This window comes from Natator depressus, chromosome 14 (genome assembly GCF_965152275.1).
Source record: "Natator depressus isolate rNatDep1 chromosome 14, rNatDep2.hap1, whole genome shotgun sequence".
In the NCBI taxonomy this organism is placed as follows: domain Eukaryota; kingdom Metazoa; phylum Chordata; order Testudines; family Cheloniidae; genus Natator; species Natator depressus.
Window position 1 is genome coordinate 8749555 of NC_134247.1, and position 19930 is coordinate 8769484.

The 19930-nt window shown below is 41.6% G+C and overlaps 1 protein-coding gene across 4 annotated transcripts in view; it reads left to right on the forward strand.

Moving 5' to 3' along the window:
• The first annotated feature begins 1442 nt into the window (after nucleotides 1–1442).
• The window catches only part of TEX2 (testis expressed 2), a 113425-nt gene continuing 94937 nt past the window's right edge, over nucleotides 1443–19930 (forward strand). For 3 of the 4 annotated variants that reach the window (XM_074971978.1, XM_074971981.1, XM_074971982.1), the window contains exon 1: nucleotides 1443–1608. The gene's annotated coding sequence lies outside the window, so the exon portion shown is untranslated. Of the gene's footprint in view, nucleotides 1609–1641; nucleotides 1780–19930 lie in introns of those variants that run through there. The other variant, XM_074971980.1, reaches the window with a different exon arrangement.

Here is a 19930-nt window from a genome sequence, read left to right on the forward strand (position 1 = left end):
AAAGACCTTATTAATAGCTTGCACTAGACAGTTTGAAACTATTGCAATCTGTTTCCATATCCCATTTCAGTTAGTAAATTAAATTTGCCATTTTGACCTAACACCTAATAAAGTGACCTAGAGCTTTTCTACACAGGGAAATTTACCAGCATAACTATACTGATATGAGTCACTATAGTTATACTGGTATAACTTCCCATGAGGACACTCTTATTTTAAAAGGAGTGCCTTTCTCTGGTTTAGCTTATGTTGCTTTGGTATAAATGCAATTAACTAAACTGGAAAAAGGCACTCAGTCTGAAATAAGAGTGTTCTCACAGGGAGTTATACTGGAATAACTATAGCAATGTAATTATACCAGTATAGTAATGCCGGTAAATGTCACCATGTAGACAAGCCCTAAGTTGTGTTTCTGCTTGCTGACTTCATGATTTAAAGTTTTTAAACAAGACACTAGTGCACAGATCATTTGAACAAATGATCATTCCTACCACAGTTCAGGATTTGCAAACACTTTCACGGACAGCTGACCGTTCCCTGAACACTTGAGAGTAATGAGAAACTGCAAATTCTGGCAAATCCAGCTTCATGCTCTTATATGCAAAAATATCTGAGTTGAATTTTTATTATTGTTTATCATGGTCATGGCTAGGGACCAACCAACATTGGGACTTCATTGTGCACAAACACATAGCAGACAGTCCCTGCCCCAAATTTAACACTTCACCCAGGTCTACAGATGGAGGGGGAAAGCGCTGCAGACATTAATACATCAGAATAGTCTTTTCTGTGCTATTCTCCCTCCTTTTTCTCTCCCTTTCTCCGTATAGAATTAATTCCCCTCCCTACCAGTCTTTTCCTCTGTCTGCAGCAATCTGTCCATTCTCAATTCCTGTGTGGTTACCCTACTACACTGGATCCAAGCTCCCCTCCCCATACACCCCACAACACTGGATCCAAGCCCCCCCATACACCCCACTACAGTGGATCCAAGCTCCTCCCCCATACACCCCACTACAGTGGATCCAAGCCCCCCTCCCCATATACCCCACTACACTGGATCCAAGCTCCCCTCCCTATACACCACTGGATCCAAGCTCCCCTCCCCATACACCCCACAACACTGGATCCAAGCCCCCCCATACACCCCACTACACTGGATCCAAGCTCCTCCCCCATACACCCCACTACAGTGGATCCAAGCCCCCCTCCCCATATACCCCACTACACTGGATCCAAGCTCCCCTCCCCATACACCTCACTACACTGGATCCAAGCTCCCCTGCCCATACACCCCACTACACTGGATCCAAGCTCCCCCCCATATACACCCCACTACACTGGAACACAGCTCCGCTCCACCCCCCGCCAGCCCCGCCCATACACTGGAGCCTCGCGCCGTGGCCCCTGTGCCTTTAACCGCCAAGCTAATCGCCGCGGTAGGACCAGCCCACCGCCAAGCCTGGATTGGCCGCGTCGCGTCAGGCAGCTCTGCCGCCACCCCTCCTCCTGCCGCCGCCGGGGCTGGCCTGGCAGCGAGGGACCGGGCAGGGCGACGCTGGAGCCACCCACACCCCGGGCAGAGCAGTACCATGAGCCGGCGATAAGGTAAGAGGGGCAGGGCTGGCCCCAGCCCGGGACTGGGCTCTCCACCGTCCTCCTTCCCGCTCCCACCGCTGCAGCCTGCCCGGCGGGAGCGCCTGCTGCAGAGCCCCGGCTGAGGCGCTGGAACCCGGCAGCCTCCGGGACTGGGCGAGGAGGAGACCTTCGGCCTCGGAGGTAGCAGCAGCCTGGCTGGGCCTGCGCGGGGGGGGGATACGCAGCTGCCCCTGTGGGGCAGGGTATCTCGTGGGGGGGCTCTGGGTAGCAAGGTATTTACTGGCATGACAGGGCGATGACTGGGGTAGCAGGGGGCTCGGCGCCAGGGTGTGTGTTTGGGGGAGTCTGGGTAACAGAGCTTGTATTGGGGCTCTGGGTTTCCCTAGAGTGTAGGGGACTCTGGGTGGAAGGATTTTTTTTTGGGGGGGGGGTCACTGGCTGTCAGGATTGTTGTAAGGATCTGCTCTGGGCTGGGCGTGTAGAGAGCTGACCGTCAAGGGGACTTTAACGTGGTTGAGGTAGGTGGGAGTTGGAGGAGTGACCTTCCCGTCAAAATTCCCCTTTTGCCATGAGGCAGCCTAATCCACCGCTCTAGGTTGTCTGTCCCCTTGTTCCTGTAGGAGACACGCATATTGATTGCAGCAGTGGATTTGGGAGGAAGGCTGTATCATGTCTGTCTCTGTAGCTCGTAGTAGCTGAAGCTCACAGGTAGCCAGCCTGCGATGCAAGGAACAGCCCCAGCCGCAACAGGAGAGACTACTTGAAGAACAGCCAGTTTTCATCCCGATATAGATTACGTTGGTCTGTACTTAATGGCACGTACGCTGCGTGCCTGTATGCCACAGCTGAAAGCAGACTTAGTGCTTTATCACGTTTTTGTTTTGTTTTTCCACTTGATAGTAAGCGGGGTTGGGTGGTTGGCTTCGGGTGAGCAATGAGCAGTTCTGGTCAGATATATCAGGATTGCCATTTTTTTTCTATTAGGCTGGATTCTGATCAGTTCAGATTCAGAAGTCAGTGGAGTTATTCCTGATTTACTTGCCAATGTAACTGAAATTGGAATCTGGTCTGATATTAGTATTCAGTGGATATGTAACCTGACAGGAACACTATTTAAATCTTAAAAACTATCCTATCTTAAAAACAAGTTTCCTGGCCTCTACTGTTAATAACACTTCAAATTATCATTGTTGAAACTTGGAACAAATTAATTTACTCTTCAATATTGATGGGTTTTTTTGTTTTAGTGCTTTACTTGGTTTGTTCAGGAAAAGTAGGCTTTGTTTGTTGTGCCTTCTGGTTCTCCTGAAATTAATTCGCAGTACTGCTATGTTAGTGTTCTTCCTCCATTGATGTTCAGTGTTTAAATCCCAGGAAATTATTCTAGTTGGCATTAAAATTGGATTTTGCAACTTAAAAAAAAGAAATATAACAAAGTTCCCTCTAAACGTTTGGTCTAAACTTCTTGCCAGTGTATACCTCATCCACAAATGTGTTCTGAACTATGACTTGGCTTCAAAGAGGCCTGCAGGAGTTTGATGCCCAGCTCCCATTGAAATTCAGTTGGAACTGAGTGCCTAGCTCTCTTAATCACCTTTGAAAATCCCAATCCATAAAACCTATCTTCCTATTAAAATGCTTTGTCATACTTGTTTGTCTCCAGACATGCCAATTTCACGATCTTGTTTGTGTGGTTTAAAAAAACAAAACAACCACAGTGTCACTGGTTTGCTTTATACAATAAGTTATAACATTAACTGGAATTTAGAAAAACTTTATGTACTTTAAAAAGTGAAAATATTTGTGTAACTTCAGATTATTTTTAGGGTAAGTACTTGATTGCTCTTAAAAAATAGAGTATTTGAGAAGTATAAGCATTTTAATTTCAGCAGAAGAAAGTAAAGTTAAGGTTTTGTGGAATAAAGAAGTCAGCCTTTAAGTGTTTGTTGTGATATGCCATAATATAAGAGGGGGGTCACGTGTTTTGATTGACTTTAAGACCTTATTCTGCAAGCTGATCCATGTGGGTGACCTCTCAATGGGCTTCTATGGAGGTACAGTGGTCTGAATGGTTCTGATTGGTGGCTTAAATCTGCCTCTTCCTGTCAAGTTAAAAAATCATAGTAGTAGTATTACTTGACTCTTGTCATGGGCTAAGAACTATTCTCATCTGAATCATATAATTAAATTTGACATTTCAGGTGCAAAGTAAACATATGCTTTATCATATATAGAGAATATGGGAGAATATTTAATGAACACTATTAACTGCAATAGGTAAAAACAAACTTTTACTACATAATAAATACATCTTAGACTATTAAAAATGAATTTTAAAAACACATTAATGATCTTTATTTTTTATTTCTTTTGGATAAAGAAGTCACTTGCACTTCTATTTTATAGTTAGTTTCATATTCAGATTTTTACCATGTCTGTGTTTGAGTTTCAAATGCTACTATAAAATATTTAGTTTTCTCTACACAACTGTTTAGACAGCTGTGGGGTATGTAGATAAAAAGATGTAGTGAGTAGGAAGTGAGACAGGGGATTTATACAGTTATGGGCAGAAATATTTGATATGTTACATGGCAGTAAAGTGGGTTAGGGGCTTTACTGAAATTTGAAGAGAGCAGTATGGAACAAATGAAGGGAGGTAGACAGCGAAGAGAACATAACATCAGAAGAAATATGTAGCAACATATTAGCCTACTGAAAAGGGCAATGATTAGGGAAAAGTGTAATTGCGTCCCTTTGTTAGATGTGAATATTTACTGCTCTAGATTTATAAACATTATATGCTAAAAACCCTTCTGATAATCAATAACTGTGACTCTGTCAGTCCATCTGGACTCCACTCATTCAACCCCTTAGGTGAAATCTGGGAAAAGAGGTAAAGTCTTGCCACATGCCCAGAAAGCCAACAACTTTGAGCTGTGTGAGACGTACTGAGGACCGGTTGTGAGCCCAGTAATGAGCCAGCATAGAGGAAGATAGTCTCTGCCCCAGTGTGTTTAAAGTGGTGTGTGTTAGATTTAGAATGCAGACATATCCTACAGAGATTGAAGGACCAAACTTCATTCTGTTATAGTCCTTAATATGATACAGGTAGGTAAAAATGGAACTGAGACCTAGTGGGATTTTAAATATGATGGAATAGTTGGAGGAGCAGGCCTGGGGAGGGAGGAGAAGCAAAATTAGTTTATAATTGAGGCATAGTTTAGTGGTTACAAGACTGGGAGTCAGGAGATGTGGATTCTGCTTTTGGCCCTGCTGCCCAGGATCACTACTGAATTTGCAAGTCACTCAAATCTCAGCACCTCCATTTTCCCACAGATGAAATAATGATGGTTGTTTGCCGGCTTAATTAGTGAATGCCTCTCAAGGATATCAGAGTGCTTGAGCGGAAGATGGTATGATCCAAAACATTTTTCTTCTAAAAAGCTGTACAGCATCACGTGGTGCTTCAGGCAGGACAGTATATTGATGGGAAAGGTGAATAGGGTAATGTAGGAGTAGAGAGGTACAATAAAAATAACTTAGTTCAGTGACACCCCTTGTATTTATACACTGCTCTAGGAGGGACTGATTTCTACTTTGCGTATGCAGCAGGAAAGACAAGACAAAAGGATGGAAATGCAGAAGGATTTTATGGAAACTGTTAGGAAGGAGCTGAATATAGTGCAGGTCAGGAGTGTTAAGATTTGTAATTCAGAGGGCAGATGAAGGAAGTAAGAGGGCCGGGTTGGCTCTAGCCCTATAGGTAGTGAGAGACTCTTCCATCTAAGGAAAGGGCTCCCTATGAAAGTCTAAACCTTGATCTAGTATAACTCTTAATAGTGTTTGGTGATCCCAGACTTGCAACTCTGTATGTTCAGCTGACCTTATTCATGTTGCCACCACTTGGATATAAAATGCAAAATGACAGTGTTGTGACGGAGAAATGACAGCTGTAAATTTAGCTCCTTTGATATTTATATGGCACTAATCATTGGCCTTAATCTATCTGGCTTTTTCAGATTTAAAATTTTCAGCTGCATATTAAACCTGTGGTTTCTTTTGCTTAAACTTTCATTTACGCCCCCTGAGAACGGTCACTTGATTTGATCGCTTCAGTTTAACACTCTCTCTCTATTACTTTGTGTGTGTGCAAACAGGAAATTACATTAATAAGCACCTTTGATCCTGTAACATTTATACGTACCTAAACCTGGCTCCATTGAGATGTAGGCATCTCTGGAGTGGAGAGTGCAATAATCTCTGAAATGACAAAGAATACTTTTAACACTTGTTTTTAAGACTTTTTAGTAGAAAAATCCCACATTTAATAAATCACCTAGTATTAACTACCTCAGTAGGATGAAATGATTAGTTAGCTCTCTTGGAATTTAAGTCTGGTTTTGTACCATCCAGCTGCTTCAAACAAACCTGCATTTTAGACTTGTTTAGCTATCTGGTCACTGTATTGTACATGTTTTCCTCCTTCCTTTCTACATTTATATTAGTTTTTATTGGGTAATAAAGAAATTGATTGATTTAAGTGATGCTGTGTTTGTTGACTACGGCAGCTTGCTTATTGAGAGCAATAGGATTGACTTTCCACCACGTGACTGTAGAACAGAATTAACAATTTCAGTTTTCAGATGGAGAGGTAAACATGAGAACTTTCAAGTATTTATATAATAAAGACCAATTTATTTGAGCATAAGCTTCGGTGAGCTACAGCTCACTTCATCGGATGCATCTGAATGTATCCGATGAAGTGAGCTGTAGCTCATGAAAGCTTATGCTCAAATAAATTGGTTAGTCTCTAAGGTGCCACAAGTACTCCTTTTCTTTTTGTGAATACAGACTAACATGGCTGCTACTCTGAAACCTGTCAAGATAAAGACCCTGATTCAGGAAAGTGCTGAAGTCCGACTGAACTTATTCCCTTGTTTTCATGGAAGCCTCTGCCATTAACGTAGCACAGTCAATAGGTTTAAAGCAGAGGGTTTATCTCTATAATTAGATATTCTGACAACCCAAAAGAATGCTGGTTTAAAGTGAAGCTCTTACCAGTAAAGTTAGGAAACTTTTTTTTTGGATTGTATTGGTTAAGATCCCATTCCAGTTTAAGACTGGGGCATAGTGGTTAGACTGGAAATGGGAACATTTTGAAGGTCAGAGGAGCCCAAGTTACTTAATCTTTGTATGCCTTAGCTTGTTCATGGCAATAATAATACATGGAATGTTGTGATACTTAACTTTATCTGCTTGTGATCCTTAAATCAAAGCTGCTAGAGAAACCACCACAGGTTTTTTTACCCTCCCCTCTCTCCATATATTTGATTAAAACAGGAGTTAGCAACTTTCCGTGTCCTTATATGCCTCTTTTTCTAAATTGCTTGTTCTTAGAATAGAGTTGAAAGCAAATGGGGCAACATCTTGCATACTGTAAATATGTGATGGGATGAAGCTCTTGGACAGCCAGGAGCGAGGGAAAGAGAGTGATTGTCAGGATGGGCTGTCAGTCACCCGAGAGATGGAAGAAACTTTCCCTTCTCTGCAAAGATTTTTTTTTTTGCTTTTCAATATAAACATCACAATATTAAATGCTAACTATAAGTTCATAATGCTCATTTTTTCCCTATGTTACAGATGGTAATATACGTATGCAAAAATTTTTTAGTTACTTTAATATTTAACAATAAAATCAAACTAGCAGAAATTTTTATTGTTGTCTAGCAGGTGAAAGTAATTACTGGAGGTTATGTTTAAGTTCTCCCAGAAGAGCCAAAACCATATTGCAGTCTCTGACACAAAGCTGCTTTATGTTAGCATTGAGTTCCAATAAATTCTGAGCATTCTAATGCCGCAAAAATTTTGCGAGAAAATCGAAGTATGTCTGGCATGGTATATCAGATCATTTTCATAGTACCATATTTACATGTCTAATTGTTTAGTGAAATAATTAAGGTGTGTCTTCTTCCTCTTCAGTTTGGTGCTGTAGAGTGAGGCTGTTAGAGGCTAACAGCTGAATTTTCCAAAAGTGTCTGCGTATATTGGGTGTCTAATCTGATGCTTTGTGGTCTCCTTTTAACAGTTACTTAGCATGTGAACTCCCATTTACTTTAATTGGAGTTGTTTGTGATCAGCACCCCTGAAAATGAAGTCCAAGTGTCCCAGGTTGGGTGCCCAAAACTTGAGATACCCAAGGTCAGAGGTTGCTTTTGAAAAATGTCTCAAATGGATTATTGCTGGACCATATTCAGTCTTCTCCCAACCAGAAGATATTGAAAAGTCTGAAATACAGCAGAAAATTCTTTGAGAACAAAATGCGGCTGGATGGTTGAACAGTTTCTTGTGAAGTCATGAACAGGGCCAGTCTTGCATGTAGTTTGGCAGAGATGGTCCCTAACCTGCAGAGTTGAGATCTAAACTTATGCAAGTCTGGTGGTAATCAGATCAGATCTAGAGGTCTGGTTTGAGTTTGTCATTCCTACCTTGGAGGAAGTAGGAGAATAAGACGGGAAAAGAGGACAATTTAATCCCCAATTTCTTCCCCTCCTGGATCTCCCAACTCCCATCCCTATCTGTTAACTGCAAGACCATTCTTTCTCTCTATTGCACCTTAATTCTTTTAAAATATTGTTTTGCTGCGAAAAGTACAGGCCACTATACTACTCTCTGGGTCAGTGTTTTAGATGAGAAGAGGTGACTCTGAAGGACAGATAATAAAATATAACAAACATTGGCATTTTTCCCTTAAAGCCCAGAAGGGTGGTATAGATCAGAGGTTCTCAAAATTAATTGCACCATGACCCCCTTCTGACAACAAAAATGATTACAGGACCCCAGGAAGGGGGACTGAAGCCTGAGCCCTCCCAAGTCCTGCCACCTGGGGGCGGCGAAGGCAAAGCCAAAGCCCCACTGCCCCAGGTCGAGGGGCCAAAGCCCAAGGGCTTCAGCCTCAGGCAGGGGGCCTGTAACCTGAAGCCCTCAGGCTTGGGCTTTGTCCCTGGGCTCCAACAAGTCTAAGCCAGCCCTGATGACCCCATTAGAGTGGGCTCATGATGCACTTTGGGGTCCCAACCCACAGTTTGAGAACCGCTGGTGTAGATTAATAGTTTTCATGAACTGGGTTTGTTTGACCTCAATCTACCACCCACTGTCTGCATGGTATAGCTACTGACTGGCTCTTTGCCACTCTTCTACCATATTATCATCACCATCCCCAGTGGTGTCAATTAGGTTTTCACCATCACTATTGGGGGTTCTGTTTTGTCCAGCCAAGGCAGGATTATTCCCATGGCACTTAAGCAACTGGGCAAGGAAACTGTTGTAAATTTGAGGCCATCCCAAGATGGGCATGGGTCAAGTTTAAGAGAGTTTGTAAAAAGACCTGAAAATGTCTACTGTGCTTAGGAATTGCGCATAAATCTCCTAAAGGATCCACTTCATAGTTAGGGCCCTACCAAATTCATGGTCCATTTTGGTCAATTTCATGATTTCAGCATCACGGTGTTGTAATTGTAGGGGTCTTGACCCAAAAAGGAGTTGTAGGAGGGTCGCAAGATTGTTGCCGGGGGGTTGTGGTACTGCTACCCTTACTTCTGTGCTGCTGCTGGTGGCGGCTGCCGCCTTCAGAGCTGGGCAGCTGGTGAGTGGTGGCTACTGGCCAGGAGCCAAGTTTTGAAGGCAGAGCCGCCACCAGCAGCATGCAGAAGTAAGGATATCATGGTATGGTATTGCCCCCCTAACTTCTTTGCTGCTGCCTGCAGAGCTGGGCCCTCAGTCAACAACTGCCGCTCTCCAGCCACCCAGCTCTGAAGGCAGCAGCACAGAAGTAAGGGTGGCCTGGTATGGTATTGCCACCCTTACTTCTGTGCTGCTGCTGGCAGGGCACCGCCTTCAGAGTTGGGCGCCTGGCCAACAGCTGCTGCTCTCTGGCCACCCAGCTCTGAAGGCAGTGCAGAAGTAAGGGTGGTAATACCATGACTCCCCTAAAATAACCTTGGGGCCCCGCATAACTCCCTTTTGGGTCAGGACCCCCAGTTTGAGAAACACTGGTCTCCCCTGTGAAATCTGCATAGTGTAGGGTAAAAGTACACAAAAGACCAAATTTCACGATCGGTGATGCGTTTTTCATGGCCGTGAATTTGATAGGGCCCTATTCATAGTGCTAAATAATTCTCAGTGCCAAGGTTTAGTGGCTGCAGAGGACTAAGAGTCAAGATAACTGGGATCTCTTTTAGGCTTATCTCCAGAGTTGGGGCAAGTTTCCTTAGTTTAAATTATGATTCACCCCCTCTTGGCAGAATTGTTGAGATCTGATTCACGTTTGTGAAGTGCTTTGAAATTGTACTTCTAGCCCCTTCCATCCAAAGTACTATAACTTTAATAAATGTAGCCTATCATTCATGATCTGAAATGAACTCATGGTGTGAAGTTAATAATGTAATGCAATAATGTAGTTTTTGTTCTGTTATGATTCAGAAATGGGAATTAATGTTGGGGAATTAAAAAGTCTATGTTTTGGTGGCCGGATGGAAGAATTATGCTTTGTGGGAAAAGATACTTACATCCTTGGAATGGTGCTAATTTGATAAAAGAATATTTCATATGTAATACTGAAACCAGATAGCATGAAGGTTGCAAGCTGGGTTTGGGGTTTACTCCTTTTTCACCCTTTTCTGCCTAGGATTTGCAGTTTATAATATATATGACTGTCCACTCTTTAGAAACCCCTCTGAACACCAAAACATCTCTCTGTGATCTAAAGACTGAAGAATTCATCCTCTGGCTGAGATCTAAAGCCAAGGTCCAGACAATTGAGTCCTTTTAAAAACAAAACAATACAAAAACCTCCAAACAAAACAAAAACACACTCCACTGCCACCATACGAACTTTCTTTTAAGTGGAGCACTTCTAGCCCACAATGGCCTGGCCACATTCCAGGTCAGGTAATTCCATTTTGCCTCCTTAATGTCCCCCTGCAATTTCAACTGACTGGTGTTCTTCACTTTCTGTCCCAACCCTGTTGCATGGTGTTGCTTGTGTTTCACCTCAGGGGTAAATGCATTTCAGTGGTGGATGTAATGATCCTTATGTATCTCTTGCTGTCTTCATAGCTGGGTTGTTAGACCTGATAAGCTAATCTTTGTAAAGAGCTTTGCAGTTCTTACACTGAATTTCCATAGCTCTTTGGCTGTCCTTCTCGCTTTTTTTTTTTACTTCATGGCTAGATTAAAATATTTTAAAAAAATGGGGATGAAAGGGAAATAGTCCTATGATTGAATATTAATCCTTTGATGACTCTGAATTGAATAAAATGTTTATTAATAAAGGTTTCATTGTGTCTTTTAGAACACAATGAAGAACATCCAGAACAAATACCATAACCGTCCCTGCAATACCATTATACTATATTTTATGAATATATATTAAAACAGTGCAGCTATTATATTCATAATTTCCAAAGCATCACAAGAAAGATACTTAGAGGAAAAGGACTAGCTCTACGTGCAAAGTGATTGTCATTTATAGCTCATTGCTTTTTGGTGACAATAGGCCTAGTTCTGCAAGGTGGTCAGTGTCTCATAAGATGTTATAAGCACGCTAATGTACCATGCAGAGCAATTCTTTGGATCGGGGCCATATAGATTAATTGTCTGAAAATACTAATTTTTAAAATGCCACAGTTATAAGAGCAGAAACAGTATTTAACTGTAAGAACGTCTGTTATTTCTGCCATCCTATGCCTTTAAAATGTGCAGAGCTAAATTAATACTTAAGAAACAACAACCCCTAAAAATCTGTGCTCCTCTGAGATATTATATGCCAACTTTCAGCCTGGGGCAGACTTTTTTTTGTTTGTTTGTTTGTTTTTTAAATGGCCAAGTTATACAACTCCGGATCTGGGCTTGTAATGGAAATGCCAACAGATGCTTAACTGTAGGAATGTTAACTGTGAGTAAACCCCTGTATCTTGAATGCTACTTACTTTACTTCTGGCCAGTGACCTTGCCTTTTATTCTCTCCTTGGTGCTTCTTTTTTACTTCTTCTTGTGACTAGATTCTATAGTGATTATAATTAGTGAATATACTGCGTGTGATTTGACAGCCCTGTCAAGTTCTCTGGTACCCATTCTGTAGATGAACACAGGTAGTGGCACTGCAACCTTTCTTTCCACACCTTCTAGGCAAAATGCCTATTGGTGACCTAGCAAGGCCACTTTTAGGAGTGAGTTCAGTCTGCATGGTCCATTCGCATCTCATGGTGTTGAAGCGGCAATGAAGGACTGATGTCAGTTGTGGTCACTATCTACTAAGAACTGTATAGAAACTTAGTTATTGTATTTAGGATGGCTGTTCCATCGCCTACACTACACTTTTAGTCACTATTGACTTGTGATGGATATGAGGTGAAAGTTACTGTATTCCATGAGCAGTCTCCCCTCCCCCTTAAAAAGGGGGGGGGAGCTGTTCACTTCCCTTTTATATTTTCTTGTTTTGTTGGAAATGGGACTTTGTCAAAGAGACATGAGAGTGCATGGATGACATCCTCAGCTGTCAGTCAGTGCTGCTGTGTTATCTGGTGCTGCAAGGCAACTGTTGGTGCCACCTGTGCACAACCCCCTCCTCCTCCTCCTCCCCCCCCCCCCCCCCGGCGCACAGTTTGGCTCAGTAATTAATAGTCTTATAGAAACAACCACACACCTGATGCATAGAGATGTATGAGTGGATAGTTTTAACAGCACATCTACCAAATAGAATAATTTTTATGAGCTCTACATTAGAACATTTTATGGTAGATTGAATGCATGGCAATATGTATCAAAGTCTGAATGACCAGCATAATATACATAGGGTAATTGAACAAGGCAGGATGTAGATCTAAGACAATTATTTTATATTGCCCTTGGAGTCCATCTGGTGGCTTTTGCTGTTTAACTTATTGCCAGGCAAATCAAGACATAAAACAACTAACTCTTTCTCAGCACTGCTTTAATTACATAGTATTTCTACTGGGGGCAGGGGAAGAAAATCAGTGGGATGTATTGGTTTGGATGGAAGCTATCAAGTAGCTGAGGCCCTAGGTTTGACCCAGTTTCTTGTAATACTCATTATTTTTCCTGCACTGTAGATCTGCATGGCACTTTACAGGCAGATGTATGAGTGGTCTTATCTTACATAGTCCTGAGTGCCAAATGTGCCGCTAACTTGAATGAGAGTTGAAGGGCTCAGTACTTCTCAGGATTGGACCCAAGGTGCCTGCCAATGAGTCAATGTGGCAAATCATATGAGTAAGGACTGTTGGTGCAAGTAAGGCTTTGCAGGTTCAGTCTCAAATTAGACTAGTTATAAAATATTGTCCGTGAAGGGGAAACAGGGGACTTGCATACATGGTAGCTGATCTTAAATAGTAGAACAGTGATTTTAATACATTATTGTACTGTGACTTCTGCAGACAAACAGGGAAGTAGGATACATATTCCCACCTACCCTCTTTTATTTTCAACTGTATAGTTGTCCACTATTAGTTCATGGAGACTGTTAGGCTGATTAACATTTGCAAAATGAAATCTGCCTACATGTCTTACAGCTCCATATGTAGCCAGTGAGAATTCAGAATATGAGCATCTTCTTAATGTAGCAGCCTAGAGGAGTGATTTGATTTGCGAGGATTGGACAGTAGCTCTCTATGCTGGCTGAGGTCCATTTTCTAGTAAAATAAGGGGATCTAGATCTGTTTCACTATATGTTTGTACCTTACATGTATTTGACTGGAGCTACGACATACAGTGGAAAACAATTGCCCTCTGAGTTGAGGGAGGAGGTAGTGTGTGCATAAAATGGTTGGCTATGTAGCTCCAAGCATTATTGCCCATTGGAAGCCACCTCTTCACCTGAGGGGCAAGAGTACATTTGGTGAGTGCTGAAAACTCCAGTAAGAATCTAATTTATTTAAACCCTTCAATGAGCTTTGTTTTTAATTTTACCTTAACTTCTTGACCCTGCTTGTATTGGAGAAGACCCATGCTGAGATGGATCATGTAGCTGAGAGAAGAGGGCATCAGTTGCAGGAAAGAAAACATAGCTTCCCCTCTCCTTACCATTGCAATTTTCTTCTTGGAGCTGCTGTAATTGCTTATGGTCTGAAACTCCACTCAGGATGTCACCAGTGCTCTGGCCATTGAGAAAGGGGAGCAGTGGGAGGGTTTTATCAGTCCAACAATAATTATCATCTTGACTATGAGGATTTCTGCCAGTCAGGTCATGAGCAATAGTGCCTGCTAGTCTTTCATAATTTGAACCTATTTATTCCAAGTGGATAGCAAAGCTGCATTTGTTCAGTCCTTCAAATGCATATAGCTAGCTGCTGTGGTTTATTGTGTTGATTGTATTAAAATCTTGTGCTGCACCCTCAGTTCCAGTTGATTTCAGTGGGAGCTGAGCCTGCTCAGCACCTGGTAGATACTCTATAATCAGCCTTCACCATGTTGCCTTTTCAATAAACATGCAGTATACAAAAATGTTTTTGGAAATAGAAGTTATTATGCAAGTGCCCTAGCCTATCATTGAACTGTAATATCTCCTAGTATAACTCACTGTCCTAAGGCTATTAACCCACACCTTGCTTAAAACATGAAGTTAAGGCACACAAACGGAACACAGAAATTCATACCAGCTTCAACTATTGGTCCATCTTGTCTAGTATTCTGTCTTTGACAGGGCTAGCATCTTTCTTTAGAGGAAGGTGCATGAAACCCTGTAGTGGAATAATCTGCCCCTAGGAAAGTTTCTTGCCAATTCCTGTTGGCTAGCAGTTGGTTTATACCCTGAAACATTTGGTTTTTATTTGCATTTTTTTAAAAATTGCTATCTACCGTAAATGTGGATGTTCTTTTATCTATATGCGTCCAAACCTTCTCTGAATCCTACTGAGCTCTTGGCCTCAATGCTGTCTAGTGACAAGGAGTTCCATGGGCTAACTATGCACTGTGTGTGTTTAAAAAAAAAAAAAAAAAATGCACTGCCTTTGTAATGACTCCAGTTGTTAGTTGTTTCAGCCCTGTGCTCTTTGGTTTCTCAGTGGTGTCTCTTAAGAGTGGAGCCCACGGTCTCTTTAGTCAACAAAGTGCTTGCACCACTCTTTTATATACAAGATTCTCTCCCAAAAGTATTAGACAGTACTAATGTTTTATTTTGATTTCAGCATAAAAAAGATTCCTATCTCAGAATTAATAAAACAAATAACTATGGAATATGGGCAGATTATTGAAACAAAATAGACTTAATACTAAGATACAAAAGAAAAACACTGACAGTAAATGAAAGGAGTTTCACATTAGTCACGTTACTTGAGGCCCAATGGAGGAATGCTAAATCTAGCTAGCAAACAAACATTACTGTACAAGGCATATTGATAATAGTGGATGAAAACTACTTTTTCTTTGTCTCTGACAGTTTGCTACCACTTCTGCCACCTTACTTAGGATACTAGGGTGGGGGTTGGGGGGAAGGTGTTAAAAATCATGTATTTTCTTGGTTCATAAGGAAGAAACGATATCATTTTCTGGGTGACAGGCAGGGCATCAGTTTTTCATGAGTGAGCATTGTTTCTGAACTTCAACATCCCACCCCATTTGCTGATAGTGGGGAGTGCTTGACAATAGAGGACTTTAATCTTCAGGCAAAGTAAGTGCTGAAGACTGGTTCAATATCTACTGGTTCCCCTGAACTTCCTCTTCAGCATCTTGTCTTCTCCCCTGGCTTAGTTTATGCTAAGGTGTGAACCACAGCACTCATATTACAGTGATGGATACCATAAACAAACCTAGATTGGTAGGTAGGTCTATTAACTTCCCCTGATGACACCTAAAAACTGAATAGGACTGGTCAAACTGTGCTGCTGATTTCATTAGCATTTAATTTAGTCTAGTAACTGTTACGTTTTATAGTTGAGGATTTTCACTAACTTCAGGTAGCAGCTGAATGTTAGCCCTGACCTGCAACCAGGACCGATTAACAATTCTAATACTACCAATACAAAAGATTAGGAATCATAAGTACAGCTAAATCAGTTTGATGTCTGGAATGTTGTCTAAATCCCAATTTCATATCATGGTTTTACATTGTTTGTAAAGTCTATTAAATATGCACTTACAAACCCACTAAAAAAAACAGGATCCCTGATCTGATAGATCAGATTTGCTTTCAGTGAGATTTAGACTCTTGAATTTCTTGTTAAACTGTCATACTTTATTTGGGTCCTCCACAGGGCTGGCTTTATCCTCCTTGTTGGAGCACCTCGTCATTTAAACTAGCACTGTTCAAAAGCACTGAAAACTTGTATAATAAAGGCATATGACAATGGACCAGAAAATTTCAGATTTCTGATCTAAACAACAAAATACAGTCAGAAGATATTTGGAATTATTTTAGTATCTGTGCCTAATCATGTCTGTAACATACTTTTTTTTTAAAAAAAAAAATCTAATTCCTGTCTTAAAACTATATGTTGTGATTTAGCAACAGTAATGAGTGCCCCGTAGAGAGATCCTGTTTTTAATTGTGCTGTTGAGCATTTTTAATGTTACAAAGTGGTTAGTTACCTGTAGTTTTGAGTTTTATATATGTTTGCGAGTTTATAGTAATCTAGTCTGAGAATTTTATGTTCCACATTTTGAATTAAAAACTAAAGGAACATTACTTGGAAATAGATATATTGTTTAAGAGTAAAACATTAATGATTTGCTACTGGGTTATATTTAAAGGCCAGCGCTTGCAAACCCTTACTCTTGTGAGTAATCCTCAGACAAGAAGGCCCACTGATGGACCTCTTTGGTCCTTATTGTATGACTGACTGCAAGTTTTGCATAAGAATGGGCTTGGAAAATCTAGCCTACATTAAGAAACTTGGGGTTTGTTTACACTGGCACTTTGTCGGCAAAACTTTTGTCATTCAGGGGTGTTAACCCCCCACCCCCAAACGAGCGCTTTGTCAGCAGGATTCAGAGTAGCAGCCATGTTAGTCTGTATCCGCAAAAAAAAAGGAGTACTTGTGGCACCTTAGAGACTAACAAATTTATTTGTTAGTCTCTAAGGTGCCACAAGTACTCCTTTTTTTTTTTTTTTTTTGTCAGCAGGAGTACCTCTCCTGCTGACAAAGCCGCTGCCGCTTGTGTGGGGTGGAAATTTTTTGTCAGCAGGAGAGCTCTCTCCTGCTGACAAATAGCTGCTACACTGCGTGCCTTTTAGCAGCATGGGCTGTAGCAGCACAGCCGTGTTGCTAAAAGCCTCAGAGTGTAGCCATAGCCTCAGACTTTCTAGCACAGCTGGAGGGATACAGATGCATGATTATACACTTCCTTATATCTTGTTAATTTACCTATGCCTTAAATATTTATTGATTTTTATTGGAGTTTTTGTTGCTGTTCTTTCCTGGCTGGTCATCCTTATGTTGTCAAAGTCCCAGTTTGAATGCTATTTTTAGGTGATCTAACAATTTGCTGCTTTAAAGTAGAGTCAAAGTGTGGGCTCGCTCCCCACTCATCTCTCTATGTAATCCCATAGTTATTGATATAGTTATTAGGGGCATCAGATCAGAATTTGTTCCCTCTTTGGCACACTAACTGGAACATGATAGTCTAAATTGTATTTTCCTACCTGTTGGTTCCTCTGTGCCTCTTCACACACCAGTGGGGGGAAAAAGAAATCATGTCTTTATTTGTGGGCTAGTTCATCATGGGAGCTACTCATAGAGTTGAAAGGATTTAAAGATAGAATAAGTTAATTTTCTATACAGGTGAGATGATCGCTATGGAAAGCTTTATCCTATCTGGTTATATTGCAAGAGCCTTTGCCCTACCTTGCTTTAGGGTTATTAGATTGGTGGCTTTTTGCTTGGCTTCATGGGAAGGGAGAGCAAAGGGTGTGTGTGTGTGTGTGTGTGTGTGTCCAGATGCTTCTTTCACCCGTGATTCTCCTGAGGTCTGTACTTATCTTGGCACCTCTGTTGTTTTGAGCAGCAGAACTCTGGTCTACGCTACCAACTTATATCAGTATAACTGCGTCATGGATTTTCCACACCCCGAGTGACATAGTTATACCAGCTTAACCCCTGGTGTAGATAGTGCTAGGTTGACAGGAAGGCTTTTCCTGTTGACATAGCTGTCACCTATCGGGGAGATGAAGTACCTACGCCGACAGGAGAAGCCCTCCTATTGGCATAAGCAGCATCTTCACTAAATGCTACAGTGGTGCAGCTGCAGCACTGTAAGTGTAGACCAGCCCTGAGCCTGTTCGTTTGTTGAAGTGCGGTGGGGGGTGGGAGAGTGAGAAGGGAAGGCAAAGTCCATCTCTCCAGCGCAATAGTTCAAAAGAAATTCCCTGAATGGAAATTTTCTTGTCCCCTACATGGGGAGAGAAGAATCAAGTAGCAGAAAGGCAGGTGGCCCCTTAGCTCACATTTTTACCAATCTTGGGAAATGTTATTCAGTTTTCCTTCCCTCCTTCCCCTTCCTGAGGTAAGGCTACAGTATTTCTGTATGCTTGCATTTCATTATCTCAGTATTAGGGCTGAATGTAAATCTGATTGAAGCAAGGAGGATGTTGCCTTAAGCACAAAGGGTTGTTTGGTACTTGTAAACCTCCACACACATTTTTCATTTATTTATTTATTTTTTTCCCCTGCTGTTCTTAGCACAAGATCCCTTGTTATGTTTTTGAACCTCCTAGAATTGGAATTTAAAGGAGTTTGATGCACACAAGTTTTTATTGATGATCTCTATAATATGCACAAGTCCCATCCCTAGAAAGTGTCAGGCCCATGTGATTCTGCAGCTAGTTTAGCTCTGTTCTGTGTCAAAATCTAGATACTATTTTAGCAATTCTGCAGCAACATCAGTGTTCAAAGCACTGCATTAGCATTAACTATGTTAAGCCTAACCTCATCCCTGTGAGGTAAGTAAGTATGTTTATCTCCCTGTCTCAGATGTGGAAACAGAAGCACAGCAGCAACTTGCCCAAGGTCCCACAATGAGGCTAGAGCAGAGATTGCTTACATCACCAGGAGAGAAATTTTGGTGTAGACACATGCACAACTAGGTTGACCCAAGTCGTCGACTTAGGTTGACCAACTCTGTAGTGTAGATTAGGTGCCAGGGCCAAAACTTGGGAGTCCTGGCCCACTAGGCTATTGGTTCCCAAATTGTGGGCTGTGGACCATGGAGAGCAGGCTGGTCATATGGTGCTGGCTTTTCTCATTTCCCAGCTGACAAATCACATTAAAAGGCTAAGAATCCATTAAATACTGTTCTACAATTACTTTTTCATGTAAGCCATTGCAATAGCTGCCACAAGGATGTGAATGAGAGGAGACAGGGCTCATCCAATAATGAATGGGAGAAAAGGTATTCACTAGACAATTTCTTGTTAAATTACTGTCAGTGCTAGGAACAAATTTGAGAATGCTTGCTCAGGAAGACATGACCTCCAGTTTTGCTTGTGTTTTCTCTGTCCTATCTTGAGATGTATGGCTTGCATTTATTGAACACCAGTTTAGTTTTTTCTCTCTCCCCACCCCCACGTGAGGCCGGAATAACATTGTGTGATTCATAAACCCTTTGGCAGCAATGATCCATGTTAACTGCTGCAATAGCTACTGCTGGTCTGTTTTCAGGTCCTTCATGTTTGGAGTGGGATTGTTAGAACTGCATGGTATTGCGTAGCTAGAACCACAAAAACTGTAGGAATCAGGACAATGATAGCCCATTTAATACAACCTTGGCTTTTCTTTCAGTCAAACTGTGAATGAAGTTAACCCACCTATGACCAAATACAGTTACAAATCGAGGGACACATTTGTACAAGGAAGGATGGTGGATACTCTGATTGAAGTTAAGGGGAGTTTGCTTGACTGAGGATGACGGCATGTGGGCCATAGTTAATCAGTGGGAGTGCTTGTGAGAGCCAGAGAAGCAGGATTTGGTGCACTGTGTGTGTCCATGACCCATGGGGAGTATTGTAGAATAGTTGACCATCAGTAACCTTGGCTCATGAGAGATTGAGAGCAAAGAGATTCCTTCCACCCCCATTCTCCTTTACCGCTGTGATTTCTTAAAATAGGTTTATAGTGTAAAATATGTGAATTCCAACTTGCAAACCTATAAAGAAGCTACTGGGCTGGAGCAGTCTCTTTCTCTCTTGATTCTGCAGCAACTCTTTTTCGGTTGCTACCTCGCTGCCTGGGAGGGTGCATCCTGTGCAGTTCTGTTCTCTGACTGTTAATCACACAAATGTAGATGGTTCTGTAAATGTGTTTTTTAGTTCACAAAATAAATA